We start from the raw sequence: 15,585 nt of genomic DNA, 5'->3' as shown, positions 1-15,585 counted from the left end.
AGGATAAGCTAAAAACAGAGCATTAGTTAAAAGCCAGATTAAAAAGGTGGGTCTTGACCCGAAGCACCTAAAATCCTCCACCTTCTTTATCTCTGCTCCCTGTAACTTCACTGTTCCACTTTGGTCCCTCTCCTTCACACACATGTACTCTGTCTTGCTGCGACTGATCTTCCTCCCTCCAGAGCAAACCTCCATCTCCCTAGGTTTTCCTCCACCTGCTCTCTGCTCTTGCCACAGATCTCACTATCATTTGTAAACATCATAGTCCATAGAGAATCCTATCTAACCTCATCTGTCAGTCTGGTGATGGGTGGTTAGATGAGGTTTAGAATATTTACTCTGTTTTACTTTAAGACCTGAGGGGCTCTCACAGTTGACAGTTTTTATTCTTTTTTTTTTTTTTTCCTGGATTTGATAGGTGTGCAAGATATGTCACACCTATCAAAACCAGAACCCTCTGATTAAATGCTGTCATTTGACCTTGCACTAGTGATGTCCGGATTGATACTGAAATATCAAAACCTCTGATACCAGATCTTTATGCTCTAAAATTGATTCTCAAATCAAAATAGCTATACTGTTGATACTTCAGTCATTTGAGGTAATGTATATAATTATTTAGTTACAGTCAAAAGTAACTAAACTATTGAGATCTTGACTAATTGGCACATGGTTGGTGGTAACTACTTTTTCTTCCGCCTGGGTAAGTGTGTCGTAAGTGCAACAGCATGCTGTTCAGTCAGTCACAGTCTCAGTCAGTGGACTGAAGTCATGTGTGTTGCTATTTCAGCTCCACAAACAGCCAAGATGCAGTTTGTGATGTTTGTGGAAAAACAGTAAGGAGTTGGGGCAATACAACAAACCTTGTTAAACACCTCAGGTTAAACCACAACACTGAATATGAGACATTTATGATGAGGTGGAGAGAACAGGAGAGTGTCCCTGGATCCCTTGATGCTGCAGGCAGGCATTATCCAGGTACAGAGGGTGAAAATGTGGAGATTTGAGCGGCGCTAAGCACTGTTGCAGGTGGAGTTGTTCAAATTAATAACTAGAAAAGTACTCAGAGACCACAGACCTCCACCAAGGCAGATCAGTCCCCCCCCCCCCCCCCCCCCTCAAGATCACCACCAAAATTTAATCATTTGTTCCTTGTGCCAGTATCAACATTTCCTGAAATTTTCATCCAAATCTGTCCATAACTTTGAGTTATCTAGCACACAGACAGACAGACAAACAAAACAACGCTGGAAAAAACATAACCTCCTTGGCGGAGGTAAAAAGTCATAAAAAAAAAAAAAAAATTGAACTTTGACCTACTTTTCCCAAAATATAATCAGATCTATTCTGGGTCACTGGCAATCTATAAACCCAATTTGTTATGAATTCAACCAGTAGTTTTGCTACTAGAGCATTTGTAGCTACCCGATCTGCACACCTACCCGATTTGCTCCGCACATGCATAGTACGGTCAGCCATCATGGTTACAAAACTACGGCAACTCCATTTGGACAAAACTGATTTGCAGACCTTACCCAATTTGCATCTTTAAAAAAAAACAACAAATTTTATTACCAACGTTTAAATTTACCTAGACATGCTTTATTGATCCCAAACGTGGGAAATTCTTTTGTAATAACATGACATACAAACATCAACACTTAGAAAGAAGTCTTACATAGATAGAATAGAACACTAAAAGGATAGAATAATAGAAATAAGAGGATGATAAGAGGGTATAATATAATATGAACACTAAAAGGATAGAATAATAGAAATAACAGGATGATAAGAGGGTATAATATAATATAGGATGTAGGGGAGTATGTACAAACTATAGAATAAGGAATGTGCTGTTCAGTGTGTACAATGTACAACTGTATAAATTCATGAAGAAGAATGTTTACCTTTATACAGAGAATGAACAGATATAGCCTGCCTATGTAGCCTACAGAGGAGAAATGTACAGATGAACTGATATACAGAGGAGTGTACAGATACACTAACCAAGTTAGCCACCAGAATAAAAAGAATAACTCACAATAACTACAGTAAACTAGAAAAGCACTCAGAGAGTGCAGACCTCCGCCAAAGCAGATCAGTGCCCCCCCGATCACCACCAAAATGTAATCATTTGTTCCTTGTGCCAGTATCAACATTTCCTAAAAATTTCATCCAAATCCGTCGATAACTTTGAGTTATCTGGCACACGGACAGACAGACAAACCAACACCGGCAAAAACATAACCTCCTTGGTGAAGGTAAATATGGTTATGAAATAAGTAATAAGATAAATAAATGCTTCAACAAATTGCTGCATGACTTCAGTTTGGAGTAATATTGTCATATGTGCATCACTGAGATAATCTCACATAGGCAAAAAAAGCCTACATTTATTCATGTAAGGTTTCCTGAAGAAGTGAATACAATTACCTCCGCCAAGGAGGTTATGTTTTTGCCAGGGTTTGTTTGTTTGTCTGTCTGTCTGTTTGTTTGTCTGTCCGTTAGTGTGCAACATAACTCAAAAAGTTATGGACAGATTTGGATGAAATTTTCAGGGTTTGTTGGAAATGGGATAAGGAAGAAATGATTAAATTTTGGTGGTGATCGGGGGTGGGGGGGCCCACGGGGGGGGGGGGCACTGATCAGCCTTGGTGGAGGTCTGCGCTCTCCGAGTGCTTCTAGTTAATATATAAAATGTAGGTATTGACAAACTTGTGCAATTTTTGGGGCATTTATTTATTTAATTAAATATTTTACTGGGAATTTAAATTTTAAATTTAAATAAATGTTTGTACCCCCTATTGTAGGCTATTTGAACAGACTACATACATAGTTGAATCTACATCAGATTATTATTATTATTTCTAGATTTTCCAGACATTAAGTGTATTTGTATAAAATATCGGATTAGTACCCAGTATCAGAAATCCATGGTATGGAACATCATTACATTGCATGGAACAGTGGTTACAAAGCCACCATTGATTTGATTTGTTAGTGTGCTAGTTTGGCGCTGAAGACATATAGTTGCCAAAACAAATACACTCATCTGTGGCATCAACCCAAACATCAGCACTGCTTCTCATGTTGGACTGAAGATAGACTGGATGCAAACTGTTGCAAACTGTGTAGGCTTGTGCAAGCTGGTTAGCATGCTAATTTATTGACACTGGTGAACTAGCATTAGAAATGTTGTTACTTACTGATTACCGTAAAGTCAGTGTACCGGCTGCTTTCATGTCCCGTTGAGATTGAGATCTCTTTTACAATGGCGATCTGGCCAAGAGGTCAGCAGCAAACACCATGATGAAAAACAGGTTAAAAGATAGGTGATAACAATAAATTAAAAACAGGCAATGATGTAGTAATAAAACAAAGTAATAACAAAAGCTTGGCAAAATTTTTAAGATACAAGATTTAGTTGAGGTCGGTAAACAGTGTCTTTGTTGTGCTCCTCTACAGCAGCAACAGTGTGTAAAACTAGCTAATAGTCGTTTAGAAATGACATAATCAACCATCAACCAATCAGTTCCCAACAGTACAGACAGAATTACAGACAAATCTTACATAAAGGACTTTTAAACAATCAATCAGTGTTGCATGTTTCCTGGGGAAGTTGGGTTGTGAAACAGCTGAAAAACTAATTTTAGGAGGCATACCGAAGGAAAAAAAAAACAGTCTTAGAGGATTACTTGAAAGCAGAGACGTTTCAGTTCAGTTGGCTCCGGTTTGTTGCTTTTAATACTAAAAGATGAAGTCCGCAGACATGCACAGTGAGTCTTACCTTGAAATTTACTGAAAAAGCCCGTCATGCTTTTCGTTCCCCAGTCTTCAGCAGTGTCTGGCTACATTTTAATGCAGGCAAAAACATGACTATCAGTGAAGCAACAGTAACACAAATCTGATTCAGTCTTTCATCTGTAGTGCTTAAGCAATTTACATGGTGGACTAGTAAGTAACACTTTAAAAGAAGCAGACAGGGGAAATAATGGAATATGCTAATGGAGAGCAGATCATACCGGCTATAGAAAGTGCACATGGGCACATCTAAGTATAGTCATTAGACTGATGCATTAATGGAAATGTAGTGGAATCCTTTACACAGTGGGTAGATTATGGCACAGACCAGCAGGCTGCTCCACTTGTTACATTGCACATTCACCACTTTAACTGTTTTTTTGCAAATGAGATACAATGAATATGGACGCCAACAGTGAGACAACATAAAACTTTCATTAAAAAGAACAGTGAGTCATTTCGGAAGTGCTCAGAAAGTTGAAATGCCAAGGAAGTTAAGTGCCTCAGTGTTTTGACTGAGTTTTGACTGATAAATACTCACACCTGAAGGTCTGAAAGGTGGTTCTGAAACATTTACAACTTCCTCATTCATCGTAGGTGTAGTTATCTTTGTCTCAAGACACCTTCAGTGGTTCCTCATGGTGGGTAGTATCAGCATGTCTAATGTCTAAATAAGTTCTAAATGCTACAAATGTGAATTTACTTGTTGCTAATGTGGGGAAACCAGTATTGGAGTGATTGTGTGATTCACTTGAGCAATTTAAGTCATTTGGGTAAAATTTACAAAGTGAGATAAGGTATGAGCTTTCGGCATGAGAGTGCTTCGAAAAGCTGTAGCAACCTACAGCTGTGGAAAAAAATTAAGAGACCACTCTAAATTTCCAGGCATGAACTCTATTGAAATGGAAATGGAATGTCATCAAGATGAAGATGGATGGTCACAAGTCGTCAAACAAAGCCAGACTGCTTGCATTTTGGTACCAAGAGTGACATAAAACACCCACTGGCGACGTGAAAGAGTAGTGAAGGAAAACTTACTGATTGATTTCTGAACTCTTCATAAGTTAAAACAGTAGTATTTCCAACTCCCAGGAAGAAATGTTGCCACTGTGAGTTTCTGCAAACTATGGACACATCTGGTGTCAATGTTCATGAACCTAAAATGGAGTTTTTCCTGCACTGAGACTTTTTTGGCCTCAAGATGCAGGAGGTGGCTGGGGTGGATCTACTCTATAAATCCAAGACTTTGACACCAGAGCCTGGTGTTTGGATCCTTAATCCTCTAAGGTTTTTCAGGTTAGACAATAAGTTAGTGAGGCACATTAATGGAGTAGCAAGAGATGTACAACCAGATGACAATTTTTAACAGTAAGAGGACATTGTGCTGCTTCAATTTTACTCTACAAGAGACCTGGGCATCGTAATTTAAGGCATGCAAGTCATCACTGGGCTTGAAAGTCCAGTTAAGTATTGCTCTGTCCTCCAGCTTTAGCTTTGCACTGAATATCGACTATTCAAGGCAGATGAAATGTACCTGTGCAGTATTTTAGAAGCTTTTTTTCGGAAGTGGATCCTTCGAAGTTCAGTCACTTGTTTGAAAGAACAGTTTACTCTTTCCCCGCCATTGACGAGATATTCCGTCAATTGCTTCCCAACGCTTCCCCGCCAATGACGAGATTTTCCGTCAATCCGTGTTTTCACTGTTATACTGTAGTTGGAGGTGTTGTGGATCAAGTGAATTACTTTCCTTAGTCCAAAAACAAACAATTAAGCAGCTTTTTCGGAAAAATTAAGGACCGGGTTTAACATTTTTGCACTGGAGTCTCCGTATCCCATGGCAACGCATACAGCGCGTGTCACTGTGAATGAGGAAATGCCGACTCTGCTGCAACGGCGCGCAGTTTCAAAAGCCTTAAAGATGATTATGGAGACAGAGTCTGACAGTTCAATATATGATGGAGCTACAGAAGAACCATTTAGAGACAGGAACGGAGAAATAGAAGGTGAGGGAGACGGACACGGGAAACACGGATTGGCTCGGGTCCGAGACGGAGGTGCGGGGGGGGCACGGAACGACACAGAGAAAATGACAGACAGGAGGAAGAGAGAAGAGACATTTCTAGTGGACATTCAAGGAGAAGACAGACACACAGACATGGGACAAGACAAAGGACAGCTAGTGTTCATCTGTTAGAGTGAGTTCAGATTCAGACTGAGGACACAGATGTGGTTCAGCTGTATAATGTCAGCGGGGACACAGGTAAGACACTGTTGGATTTGGCTTTAGTAGGAAATAAATAAATACATATATTCATACATAGATAAATAACTAGATGTCCATATAATTATTTTCAGATCAAACACAGCAGCTGGTCCAACAGGAGGACCTGGTGCAGCCAAGGAAAGGCCAGAAATCTACAGTATTTAGTGAATTTGTTTCTTTTTTTCTTGAAAATGAGGAATATTTAAGTGTTTATATCAAAAAGCTAAACTAATATGTGAAAAACTCATAATTGGTGTATGTGAATGTGTAAAATTTAGAAGGATCCTGGTGCTTTAGAAGATGTTTTCTCTAAAGTTTGGTGTGGATTCCCCTAACAGTTTGTGGAATGATGGGATATGTTAGAGCTGTTTGTTACTATTATTGCTGTTATTATTATTTTATTTTGTGATTTTGAAGACAGTGTTACTGTTGGTAAATAAGAAAGAGTCAAAAATGTAAATAGGAAATCAGTTTTATCTTGAAAATCAACATCTTTGAAAAAAAATGCAATTTTCTCAGCTTTTTGCTCAAAATGCAGTTTTTTCCTGAAAATGACCAATATTCAAATGTTTATATCTCACGAACGAATAAAGATAGAATAAAATCGTTTTTTGTGTTTAAAAGTTGAAGTTCTGTTCTTTCTTTTGATGTATTCAGTACTCACATACTTGTAACACAACATTTTCAGTGAGCCTCCAAAGATTAGTGAAAATGACCAAAACGGCTGGCGCTGGCTACCAACTCACTGGAAAATGCTCTGGCAGGGAAAGAGTTAAGAATCTGCAGAATCTTTTTGAGAATTTATGATTCTACATTTGAAGACACCAAGTTTGTGTAAATGTTCATGGTCAGACTAATGCACCAGATGTCCTTTACAGGTGTTGAAGTCTCTAAAGACCATATAGTCTGTGTTAAAATGAATTAAAATGACAAATTTCTTCAGATTCATTTCACTGAAATACATGAATACAAATCAATGTGCTGTTAATGTAGGTGATTATGCCTCTTTATGAGTTCCCGTTTGTTGTTTGGTGGTTCAGTATACTGAAAAAATGGCCTCAAAGGGGTTGTGGACTTTTTATGAATTTAGTTTTTACATTTGACATGATTGTTTTATGTTTGAGGAGTAAACATGATTTGGTCACTGGACTTTTACACATTTTTGGAGGATATTCACTCTTAAGGAAAATGTCATGTCACTGTGACACACAACAGTCTTGCTCTCTCCCAAAAACCACGCCCCCTGCCTGTGAAAGTTTCAATTTTTCAGCCAAGTTGTCCGCCATTACACAACCACCGCGGTGCAGGTGCAACCACTTAACCACTCTTTCCAAAAAAGCTCAAGTGCTCAAGAACAGACTCTATGAATGAACATTTTATCTGTCAAAACAGATAAGCATTTTTCAAAGTGTTTACAGAGAAAAGTTTGTTTTCCTCAGCGTTTGCAATTTTGCACAGTTACTATATATTTTTGATAGGTAAACAGTGTTATATTTTTTTCATTCTTGCAGTCAAAGAAGTGTGTTTTTCCACTACTAAAGCATGTTTGTAATGTTTTGTTTAAAGTGGTCTTAGAGCCGGAGAGCACCATGCTCCGCAAGACATCTCAAGAATTCAAGAACAGTACTGTTGATGATTTCAAGGTGTTCAGAAAAAAACTTGCTTTCCTCAGTGTTGGGAATGCTTTGAATATGCCATGACATATGCTGTGATTTGTTTATGCACAGTGCTGTATATTTTGATGTGCAGTTTTATTGTTTATTTTTACTTAAAGACCTGTTTGCCAAGTATTACAATTTTATGTGAGGTACATGAAAAATACTCCCCACTACAGCATTTTTGTAATGCTTTAGAGTTTATCACCAAAGTGTTCTTTACAATTTTGAATTCTGTAATCCATCTTTGGATTAAAAGTGGTTCAAGATATTTTGTTTTCTTCACTTTATTCTCTGAAAAATGTGCAGTGTTTAGGTGGCACAAGAAAGATGTGGGTTTCATTGCAGTCTTTGCGAAACTAGTATTCCATGGTGGAAAAAAAAGTGTACCTTTTAAAGTAACATAAAATAATTATTTTAGTTAATCATTTTGAAGTTGAATCCAATTAAAATGATTACATTTTTAGTGGTTAATATGATATATCTCTGTTCAGTTAAAATAAGGAAAGTAAAAATATTTAACAAAAATGTAACATGTTAAAAGGGCATGAAAAAATCATGTGAGTGTAACATAAGCAGATCATTAAACATGCACGTGATTTTTATGAGTTGCCAAAACATAACTTTATTTAGTGGAACCGTTTTTAATACTTTTATTATGTTAGTTCAACAGATTTTTTTTTTTTTTTCAGTGTAGTAAAATTCTTGCCTGCCATGTGGGAGGTAAGAGTCCATTTCCCAGCCAATGCAGCTGCTTCTTTCTGCTGCTTCTTTCTGTGATTTCTCAATTTGGGATAAATAAAGTGCATCTATCTATCATGAACAAAATGCACTTTTATTAGTCAAACTAATACATTAAGAGGTCACAGTGTTGCATTTCACTTAATATACAGGGTGGGGAAGCAAAATTTACAATGAACATTTAGTTGTTTTTTCTCAGCAGGCACTGTTCAATTGTTTTGAAACCAAACATATATTGATGTCATAATCATACCTAACACTATTATCCATACCTTTTCAGAAACTTTTGCCCATATGAGTAATCAGGAAAGCAAACGTCAAAGAGTGTGTGATTTGCTGAATGCACTCGTCACACCAAAGGAGATTTCAAAAATAGTTGGAGTGTCCATAAAGACTGTTTATAATGGAAAGAAGAGAATGACTATGAGCAAAACTATTACGAGAAAGTCTGGAAGATACTATTAAAGAAGAATGGGAGAAGTTGTCACCCGAATATTTGAGGAACACTTGCGCAAGTTTCAGGAAGTGTGTGAAGGCAGTTATTGAGAAAGAAGGAGGAGACACAGAATAAAAACATTTTCTATTATGTCAATTTTCTTGTGGCAAATAAATTCTCATGACTTTCAATAAACTAATTGGTCATACACTGTCTTTCAATCCCTGCCTCAAAATATTGTAAATTTTGCTTCCCCACCCTGTATAAGTTTTTAGTGAATTCCTCTGTTTCTTTTATGAATAACTATTAAATATTTACTTTAACTAAATACCAAACATTGCATCAATATCATTTGTTTTATGGACTTACTAAGGTGTACCTTTTCATTTTCTGAAAAAGTTGTCATTTCCTGAAAAAAACACACTCTAAATCACTATGTTTCATTAAAAAAAAAAAAAAAAAATGTTAGTGGTATAGTTGTCATAAAATAAGCAAAAATGTTAAATTTACTCAAACTTGTATGTATAAGTCGTAAAACCAAGGACATCTGAGCTGTATGGTCTCCAACGACATCATATACTGTACATTATGGTCCAGAGTCTGTAGCGTTTGTACTAACTATAACTGACAGAAGCAGCCAATGCTGTGTTTAAGGTTAATTGATGTCTTTATGTGAAGGCTGTTGGTGATAATTACCGTTCTGCATGAAGTTCACTGAAGGGTGATTGTTACTAATTGAGATCTTGGTATAGATTTACTCATGTGTATTCAAGTGTGTATATATACTCAACGTGTACGAGTTTGAGGGATGTGATACACTGTGTGGCAGAGTGGGATGATAGATTATTTGCTTTGGAGACTCTAGGAAAGTCACTTATCTATCTATCTATCTATCTGGTAAAAAAAAAAAAAAAAAAAAGGATTAGATTAGATTAGGTTGTTGTAACAGTATTGTATAGTAACAGGGGTGTAAAAATACAATGATATGATCTACAGCCCAGGTGTCAAACCCGGCCCACCAAAGGGTCCAATCCAGCCCCTGGAATGAATTTGTGAAATGCAAAAATTGCTATGAAATTACACTGAAGAGATTAAAATAATTGTAAGAGTCAGTGTAACAGTGTAAGCATGGAAGAAATTTATGTTTTGTTTTAAGAGTTAAAATATTTGATGAAATATTATAATTATGTTATTATCTTCATTTATGAAAATATGTTTTGTTTCATGTATAGGAGGCATTATTTGTTATATTAAGGTTAATGTAAGCATTTTATTTATTTCAGTCTATTTATCACTTTTATCGCGAGACTTGGTGAGAGTTAGAGAAGATTCAAGTTCCGTTTTAGCCCAGACACGCTAAAGCCTTTGACGAAGCCATGTCTGCAGTAGCTGCTAAGGGAAGCTAGCTGTATAAGGTATCTTGTAATACTGTGTACATTTGTATCATTGTATATTCGTAATCACGTTTGTTCTAATTAACCCGTTTATTTAGAATGCGCAAAACAAAAAGACTGTGTACCTGAAATCTCCAAAGTCACAGGTAGTCACGAGGTAGGATAGCCTTTTGCTATTCACATTTCGTGTTGTTTAGGCTTCAGTTAAGTGCCTAAATCCATTGTATTTTATTTCTTTTAGTTTTCACGGCGTTTGAGAAGTCAAATAAAAGCGCCCGTCTTTAAGAAGCCCGTGCTGTGTTGTCATTTTGGAGCCATAATAATTTTATGTTAATTCAATCTAAAGTGGCTCAGATCAGTAAAATACTATCATAATAACCTATAAATAATGACAACTGTAGTTTTTTCCTCTTTGTTTCAGTTTTTAAAAAGTCAAAATTACACAAAAATGTTTACATTTACAGACTAGCCTTTTACAAAAAAAATGTGAACAACCTGAAATGTCTTGACAGTACTCTAATTTTATCAATATTCTGCCTGTTATTTAATGTTTCGTGTATTTGTAGATCCACTGTGATGTGTAAGTTATAATGCACATGTATAAATGATAAACTAAGGTGTAATATTGTTAAAATTGCACTTATTTTTTAAAAGAATGTTCAGGTTCATATTTGTTCATGTTATGTTCAAGTACTGTTCGTAGATGTAAACATTTTCATTACGGAATATGACTTTTTTTTACTGAACACCAAAATTATTTATAAGTTGTTATCCCATTATTTATATTATTTTATTGGTCCAGCCCACTTTATAAAATATTAGGCTGTATGTGGCCCCTGAACTAAAATGAGTTTGACACCCCTGATCTACAGCATCTAAGACAGTGGTTCTTAACCTGGGTTCCATCGAACCCTAGGGGTTTGGTGAGTCAGTCTCAGGGGTTCGGCGGAGGTCAAGACACACACTCGACTCATTAGTCGGGTGTGTGTGTCGGGGTAGGTCCGTGTATGTAAACAAACGGCTTCGGAGACTCTTTCTCTGATTGACATCCAATATACAAGGTGTATTGTTGTTACTTATAGCACTCCAACACATCCGGAAGTGTTTATAATCTCTTCCACTTGTCTGACGATGAATTATTTGAGTATTTTCCACATCGTTTTTATGACTTTTGTTACTTCCTGTTAACCACGGAGGCAGCCATGTGTAGCGTTTGTTTACATTTTTCGGTCACCGCACTGGTCAGTTACAATCATGCGACGACCAACGCACCGTCGCGGATGGAGAAATCGTATTACGCTAAAGCCGTCAGTCACGCTGATTTGCAGTAAATATTCATTATTATTGTAGCCTGATGGAAATTAGGTGATGGGTGTGTGTTAAAATGTTAAAAATTATAAATAGCATAAATACAATAAGTTCATTGTTGGAATACATAAGGTTAAAAATTAAAACCATTTCAGTGTGGTAGTATTAAAAAAAGGACATGTCTTTGTGAAAAGGTATGTAATTTGTTGCGAGTTCATGCACTGTATTGGTTTTGTTCTTTAAAACACAGTGATGTTAATGCACGGTTCATTTTGTGCACCAGTAAAACATATACCTGTGTCTTGAATTTGAAAAAAATCATATTTTATTTTTTAATAAAGAAGGGTTCTGTGAATGCGCATATGAAACTGGTGGGGTTCAGTACCTCCAACAAGGTTAAGAACCACTGATCTAAGATTTGTTGCAAGTCAAGATACAAGCATTAAACTTCATCATTAAATATCATCTACATGTATTGTGTCTATTTAAAATAAGCTGTAACACAGACAGAAAGTATCTTCTACACCTCAACAAATGAATAAGTTAGTCTTCATTTCCTGCTCTTCTTAACATTGTCTTTAGATTTATGATTCGTCACCTATGCTTTGCTTACCAAACGTGTGCTGCCAGGTCTGTCGACAACCCTGTTATTCCATTTGTTTTCAAATGTCTTAGCAAACAGCCTACATCTAATTGTGTAGGAACAGTCCAATCCTGCATGGACAGTAGTTTCATCACATAAAGCATCTCTGTTCTTTAGGGCTCCTGGGATGTGAATGTTCCATTTCTTTTATTTTATGATTTGATTGGATGACACATCTGCATCTTGCTTTAACATGCATGTATCCTTTTCTGGAAACTTACCTGTACACAGATTAAATTTAACAGTAGGTGCAAATTGGTTCTGATAATTTGATAATTTAGCTGTAATTGCGGCAGGGAGATTACCAGAAATTTTACAAGTTCCAATTGTAAAAGCATGCTGTCATAAGACTCATAGTACTAGACGACTACCATTGGTCATCATACTGTTATTGTAAGTCAAACATTTATAAAAAAAAAAAAAAAATACAAAAATTAAAAAATTGCCTGTGGACTTTACTGCCGCATCTCCCCCTCTTTGTGTGTTAATAATGTGTACTTGTACTGTGAAAGGCCAGGAATGCCCTTTTTTTTTTCCAACTTTATTTAAATATCAATTTACAAACTTTCAAACATTTAACATATAACACAATACATACAAGAGAATACAGATATAAAAATGAAATACAAACAAAATTAATATATGCACAAAATACATTTTCAATAATTCATATACAAATAATAATAATAATAATAATAATAATAATAATGATGATGATGATGATGATGATGATGATGATGATGATAATAATAATAATAATAATAATAATAATAATACATCAGTTTTATATAGCGCTTTCTAAGTACTCAAAGACGCTTTACAATAAACAACCAAGGGACAAACATACATCCAACGGGTAAGCAGATACAAAGTTAATGCTAAATGGTAATCGAAGAACAAATACAGAGACAAATACTGACAAAAGAAAAACACAAAAAAGAAGGTAGGTGAGAGAAATAAATAGGTAGGTGGGTGAAATAAATAAATAAATGATAAATACATAAATAGTTTCTCACAAAATTTCATCAGATGTCAGAGGAAGCATTAAATAACTGATCATAACTAACAAGCAATGTCCTGTTTTTTTTTTTTTGTTTGTTTGTTTTTTTATTGACAAGCGTTAATGATTTATGAAGTGAGTTAAATTCAATTAAAAAATGAGGAAAGGTTGGATTGGAGGCTGAACATTTTTGTTTATGAATAAAATATTTACCCAGTATAATAATAAAAAAAAAACAACTAAATATTGGAGACATTTGTCCTTATTTTCATAATAACATATAACATCTCTCAGGGAAAAACAGTATGACATGTTAACTTGGATGAAGATGTGAGAACACAGGTTAAACCAAAATTGCTTTGTGATATTACATTCAAAAAACAAATAGTTTAAAGTTTCATCAACATGTCCACGGAAAACACAGGAGTTATCCACATCCTTGAATTTTGAAATGAAAGAGTTGACAGGATATATCTTGTGAAGAATTTTGAAATGAATTTCTTTTACTTTGTTATGGGTACAGTATTTGTGAGGTAAAAGCCAGGAATGCCCCCTTATGCAAAGAAAATATATTTCTCTATATATTGACTGTCAATATATTACTGACTGAAAAATATATTACTGTATAATATATATTTATATTTAAAATATACAGAATAATATATTGTATCAATATATTTTGTATTATATTACAATATATTGAAAAATACATAAGGAATTGCCGCTTTCCATATATTGAAACATATATGACAATATATTTACTTATACATGTAAATATGTCATTATATATTTAGTAATACACTTCATAATGTATGTATGCATATATACATACATATATTGTCTAGTGTATTACTAAATACATGTAATTATATATTTAGTAATACACTTCAAAAAATATGCATGTATATATATGTACATCTTTTTCATCCTATGTTGCCAAAATGACTAAGAAGGCATCTTTTTTCAGCTAACACTTTTTCATGTATATCACGATGCATATTTTCATGAAATATGTTATTATGCATACCAAGTAATGTAAGTGTCGATAAATATCTGCTTTATGTAAACTTGTGTCAATGGAAAGAAACTGAGTTCCAATAAAACTATATGTAAAAATATAGTGCAGTTTTTTTCTTCATTGCAATATATGTTTTATATGTGTCAATATATGATTAAAGCATATATTGCAGTATACTGGAAAATATATGCACTACTTTCCCATATATGGAAATGTATTTTTTAATATAATGCATTATATTTTTCAATATATTACCATATATTTTTGTTTCATAAGGGCCCTTCCAGACTTCCTTCTTCCTCATGCTGATGTGGAGCCCTCTGATTGGGTGACGCTGCAAATTGCCTGAGACCCGCCCGTCAGCTGATCGTACTAAACCAGCTCCAGCTGACAGCTCTGGGCGGCTGTAGCGTGCGCTCTGCTCAGTTCTCCTCGGATGCCTTTCGTGTGAGGTTGTGTTGCATGTTGCGAACTCTGTTTGCTCTTTGTTTTGTTAACTTTAGCTTTGGAAGTATTTGACTCGTGTTAATTTAGTAACTTTGACCTGTTCAAGCACCTGAGTGTTCCCACCAGCTGCTGTGTGTTTCAGTTAATTAGGACCGTTGTTTATGGTCTTTGTGAAACCACCTTTTGTTAACCAAATACCTTTTACTGTTACCACTGTGAGCTGAGTGCTGTTTGTTTGCCCTTTTGGCTCTGTGTGAACTTAAAATGTTGTTAATTATAACTTTGGTAGGAGAGGCTTTCTAGAGTAGAGGTAGCCTTTTTTTTGTGCATTGTTAGAAGTGTGGGCAGTGGATAGCACTTGTTGTGATGCTACTAGTACAGGCACAGAATCCAAATGCAGAACTCAGAGGCAAAAAATAAAGTTCAAGGGATTTATTTGTCACTGAATATACAAACAGGTGGATAATGAGAATGAGTGACACAATCTTGAGGACAATGGTTGGTGAAATCCTCTTCGGATCCATCCTCCGGGCTGAGGACGTGAACCCTTTGCGCAGCTCGGTTACCGGAGCCGGTTTCCCGACTAGGGAAAAGCAGAGGGAGGTCAGGGACGGAAACAGGTCATGCACAGGGAAGCTAACAGACGGGCAACAGGACATAAGGGATAGACAAACTCACGTACCAATAAGTCAGGCAGGACGGTCAAAACCAGGAAGGCAGATGAGGCAGACAAAACCGACAGGGAGCAGGCAAAAGGCAAAAATCGAGATGGCAAAAACGGGTCAAAAACAGGAAGACAGACAAGATCAGAACGCTGGTAAGTAACTACAAGAGATTACAAACTGGCGTCTGAACAGGGGAAGAGACTGGACTTAGATA

At 35.9% G+C, this 15,585-nt stretch overlaps 1 long non-coding RNA gene across 1 annotated transcript; it reads right to left on the bottom strand.

Annotated features, from left to right (window-relative positions):
• Positions 1–1,895: 1,895 nt before the first annotated feature.
• Positions 1,896–13,776, bottom strand: LOC115427255 (uncharacterized). Its single transcript, XR_003936461.1, has 3 exons — positions 13,763–13,776; positions 12,170–12,174; positions 1,896–2,002 (listed from the first exon to the last, which is right to left on the bottom strand). It is a non-coding gene; the product is annotated as an uncharacterized LOC115427255 (long non-coding RNA).
• Positions 13,777–15,585: the final 1,809 nt, after the last annotated feature.

The sequence above is a fragment of the Sphaeramia orbicularis genome, chromosome 10, assembly GCF_902148855.1.
Source record: "Sphaeramia orbicularis chromosome 10, fSphaOr1.1, whole genome shotgun sequence".
NCBI classification, from domain to species: Eukaryota; Metazoa; Chordata; class Actinopteri; order Kurtiformes; family Apogonidae; genus Sphaeramia; species Sphaeramia orbicularis.
This window is presented reverse-complemented; position numbering and strand designations above follow the sequence as displayed.